A 5,298-nucleotide genomic window follows, 5' to 3' on the forward strand; every position below is an offset into this window, starting at 1 on the left:
CTTCTTGACTTAATATTTTGTGAAGAGAAATATGCCATTTTTCTGATGAGTTTTCCTTTAAATATAACCTGTTTATTTTCCCTCGTGGCTTTTCCTATATTTTATTATTCTGGATTTCTCGGATCTTGATTATTTTATGTGATTGTAGCTTTAATTTGGTTGATGTTATTTGGAGTTCTATATTCTTCAGTTACCTGAATGTAAGATTTTCCCCCATATTTGAGAAGTTTTTTGCTATTACTTCTGCCCATATTCTTTTTATATCATTTCTATTGACTCCTTCATTCTCATTGATGCCTATGTGTCTTAACGTTATTCAACTTTACATCATCCTGCAGATGTTTCCTGCATCCTAGTTGTTTTTAAGAGATCTTTTTAATGTTTTAACTAGCTGCAATCATGTCTTGAAAATCTGAAAGTCTATGTTCACTTTCATTCAAACGATTTTGCCATCTTGTGATTAAGGTTTTAATTTTCTGTAAAGCACTTTTACTCTGCTTCATGCATTCTATTTCTTTCCTATAATGCTCATACAAGGATCCATGATTTTTCTATTGTCTATATTTTTACATCATCATCTTCTTCAGAAGTACTTAGTAATTCTGTCTGTTAGTTATAATTTCTATTTTTCTATTTTGACAATTATTTCTGATCTGATATCCTCTACTTTTCTGCAGTTGTCTCTTTACTTCTCATGCTATTATTCATGAGATTTCAGGTGTGTGATTTCCAATTTCTTCTACATCATTGTCTCCTTCATTTGTTCTTGGTAGATTCAGGGCCTTGCAATGCATTTTGCCCCTTCTCTTTGTAATTTTATATTGCACTGTCTTCTGACTTTTGTTGTGGAGCTTTGTTGCAGCTATTACCTTAGCATGTACTGATATTATTACCGAAGAGAGATTATGCAGTTAAGGCAGTTACAGATTTGTATTTTCAGTATGATAAATACCAACACTAATAATTAGTATTGAGATCTAGCAGTTGGCAAAATTTGTATCTAATGGGTTTTTATTTTGGACACTAAGAGAAAAAATTATGACAGTATAGCTAAGCAGATATTAGATTGGGAACTTGTACTTAAATTAGTTCCCTTAAGTTCTGTATTATCACCTCCCTGTTATAGCTGTAGTCTTCTGGGCAGACTAGTTCATGCAAGTTACCTGTTGCCCCCCCCCCAATCAAGAGAGAAAGAGAATGCTCTCATAGTTCTGGGTCTTGCAATGTGTCTCAGCTTATGGGATCCGGAGCTAGCAAGTTCAAACTTGTCCAGGTGTGCCTGTCTTGAGTATGGCTGCTGTGTTCCACTTCTTCCTGCTACAACCCATGGAATTTAAGCTGCTCTGCCCCTTTGGCAACATGTTCTGCTCCTGAACTGGTTGGGTGCATTTTGCCCCTTGTCTCTTGGCAGGGAGTTCTGCTGCCTGGTTCCACACCAGGCCTGTCTGATGTTGTAGAATCTGGTGTGTGTGGGTTTCAACACAAGACCCAGGCCTGAGGACTGGATGGAATAGAATCCAGCTAGCACAGAATTAACAAGTTTTAGTTGAACTTCCTCATCTTTATGTGATCATTGAAAACCTGGGTCCTTTCAGTCAAAATTCAAATATTCTATCAAAATTACATAAAAATGTTCAATGTTCATTCATTAAATTTAAATTATTTCACTTGAGTTTTTAGAAAGAAAATTCCTAAAGATCTTCAGTTAGTTTTAAGAATCTGCAATTTTAGTCTCTGAAATTTTTAAAAGAAAAAGGTAAATTATAAAGGTATTACCTGATTGCAATGCATGGTTAGATATCAGAACTTCTTTGCTTATACAAGGAAATCAACCCAAGTTGAATACAATTTGAAGTTTTTAATTCACTGGAGAATATCACTCTTTGCATCATTGTTACTATTTGGATCCTAATTTTACTGCTACCTGGCTTTGGAGTACTGGTGCCTGTCCCGTGATAGTTTTAAACCAGAATTACAATTCTACTCTTTCCAATTACTTTACATGTGTCTATAAACACTTGAATTGTTTGGTCTAAATAATATGTCATTGTGTGGTAACACAAGGCCTCTAAGGAGATGCTTTATTCTCTGCTTGTACCATTATTAATCTTGAAATTTGCATGAAAAATAAATATGAATAAATGAAAAAATACCAACCTTTGCATGATGATTATCACAAGAAAGCAATCCAAGTGAAACAAAAGTGATAAGAACAGAACATTAACATTAAGGGCATAAAAAGTATGGAATGCAATTGTTCATTTGCAGATTGATAATGAAAACAAAAGACCTGATGGAAAAAACATCCAGCAAAGGAGCTAACAATGCCTAAATCCCAAAGATGAGCTCTGCTTCCATGGAGACAAATAATCATACTTTTCTTGAAGATCTAAATGATGGCAAGATTTTACCTATAAAGTTGATTTTCTCTCCAAAACTCTTATAGAAAAATAAATTTAATTCTATCCTATGAAGCAAACAGAGTTGGCTATCTGTAAGTGTTGTTTTATGCTAAACAGAAACAAATTCACTCTTGACTTACATAGAGAAGGATATAGATTTAGTTATAAACTTTAGAGAATAAAATAAAACAAGATAGATCACATTTAAAATTAATAAGAATAGAAAAAAGCAAAGAATTCTAAAAAGGAAAATGTACTTTCAAGTATATAAAATCAATAAACTTTTTCAAATACCAGTGATGATATTTTATAAGGAACTATTTGTAAGAACAGGGATTCATATTGTGTTAAGGCAACAATGGTCTAATTTTATTCAAAGAGGATAAAATCTATTATCTAGTAATCTCTTTGTGTTCTTGAATGCACAATTTTCCAAACTTGCAAACCTTGATTTTGGTACCCAAGTCCCTCCCTTCCTTGCTGCTGTGATTAACTTTGAAGAGAGAAAAAAAGACAGATTTTCAAAACAGGTTAGTAGGAGAGTTACAATACTTACTACATTGCCTATTGTTGTTTCTCAGTAGTTATTCAGAATACAAAATATGGGCACAATATCCTGTCCAACCAATATTAGCACAAATTTTTCAATGAATTAAGAAAAGCTAGCTGTGTATTATCACAGCTATCATGTGAATAGATCTAATTATTTTTTCCCTTTTTTCTTTCCCCTTCCCCCATCACAGTCTGTCTTTTCAAAGGGAAAAGTTGGAAACAGGTTCTTCCCAATTTGCAATATATATTTTACATTTTGGATCTTATTTATCAATTCAGTTTCTCACACTAGCAAGACAATATTATGCTTACACATGAGGATCTGATTTATTTCACTTATAAGTATGATCCACAGTTGTAAAATTATGCAGTTTATCCTTCTTTATGGCTGAGTAGAACTCCATTATAAATAAAAGCACATCTTTTAAGCCACTTTTTACTTTCTAAATAATCTTTATCCCTTCACATTAGCTATTGGTAATCTAGGTTCCACAATAATTTCAGAACATTGAAAGACTAATCTGAATGCATAACCTCTCTTCTTGAACTCCAAGGGTAACTTCCACTACAATTAGCTGCCACTCAAATATTGTCACAAAAGGTTTTGAAAACCCCTGCCATGGCAACCTTTCCAATGCTGCCCACACACTGTCCATGCCAGCCTTCAATTGCACGTGTATTTCTACCTCATTATGCTCTTTAGTGCATTCGTTTACTCAAAAACTTGCTAAACATATTCTGTAATAGGGCTGGGGAGATAGCTCAGTGCAATAAGTGCATGCTAGGCAAGGGTAAAGTCTTGAGTTTGATCCCTAGTACTACCCAAAAAACAAAACAAAACAAACAACAACAAAAAAACATGTTCTGTAATAATGATGAATCTTTGACATATTCCAAGGTTGCATCTATGTTTTAAAGTTTGAGCTGATGTACTGTAAACCAAGTGAAGAATTCTCCAAGTAGAGAGCTGTATAAATATGTGATACACTTAAATACGTGATGCACTTAAATTTCAGGTTTAAAATAAAACCTAATTAATTATTTAATTTTAGAGTATAGCTGAAAGTGTAGGGCCTTTGTGGTAGAGTTTCGAAAACCTGCGACTCTCTCATAACTCATTACAGACACTTTTTGAGACCTGCCGAGCTTGACCTCCCTTGCTTTTTTTGAGAATTATCTAGGAGTTTGAAACATTGTACTTGGCACTGTGTAATACAATGTCTTGCTACAACTTCTCTATGAATAAAAGTAGAAATCTTATTTACAGTGAGTTGATGCATAAACTCATAGGCAGGAGCTTTGGATAGTGATTGGATTGTGATGGCTTATAGTTGACTTGCTATTAGGCTGTGGGGATCTGCTTGGGAAGAGGCAGGTCCTAGGGGCATGGCCTGGAAAGCTTGATATCCTCCTTGGCTCTTTTCTGGATCTCTGCTGCTGTGTTCTGAGAGGAGAGCTATTCTTCCACCCCCAAGTCCTTTGCACCATTTCCTTCAGGCTGTAGACCATAGGTAGTACAAGGAATGAGACCACTGAACCCTGAACCAAACAAACCTCTCCTTATCTAAGTTATAGGTGTGGGCATTGCCTATCAGGGACTAGACAATGGCTATCTACAGAAGAAATATTAACAAGCAAATTTCTTGCATTATTCCCATATGTTCTAGAATAGGAATTTCATTAATATTCTATACAGAAGTTTGATTTTGAAAAGTTTAAAATAATTAACTAAAATACTGTGCTATGAACTGTTGACACCTTAGTAAACATCATATCAGCTCTTTAGTTGTTTGATTCATAGATTAGGGATAGAAGCAAAAAGAAAAGACACACACACACACACACACACACACACACACACACACCAAAGAGAAAGCTTAAAAATCTTATACCAAGAAAAGAAAAGTCAGTTTTCTACACTATACTCATCTTATTCAGTTCATAATAATTTATATTCCAAGAATCTGTGAGACATCTGACTGTCAAGAATATAGAGTTAACAACTTCCATAAACAAGCATGCTGAAATAAGATAAAGAAAGTAGATCAAATTTAAGTTTACAAAATCCCTGGCTTTGTGTCTTCAGAAAAGAAGTTCATGAAACTGCAGGGTAATGCTTTTAAAATAATATCAACAATCTGATATGAAGTATTGATGCAACATTAATACTTGAGTTAAACATAGATTTCAGGGGCTCAGTATGTGAAATAATATTAGAAAGTGTAATTATTGCGTAAGACAGTAAAAATACAAGATATTTAAAAGAAAACAAGGAGTGTGCGGAGAGCTTCTTGCTACCCTGCGCCGGCGGGACCAGTCCCAGCCCAGGCGCAGAGTGGGCCGG

The sequence above is a fragment of the Octodon degus genome, unplaced genomic scaffold (genome assembly GCF_000260255.1).
Source record: "Octodon degus isolate 3935 unplaced genomic scaffold, OctDeg1.0 scaffold00258, whole genome shotgun sequence".
Lineage (NCBI taxonomy): Eukaryota > Metazoa > Chordata > Mammalia > Rodentia > Octodontidae > Octodon > Octodon degus.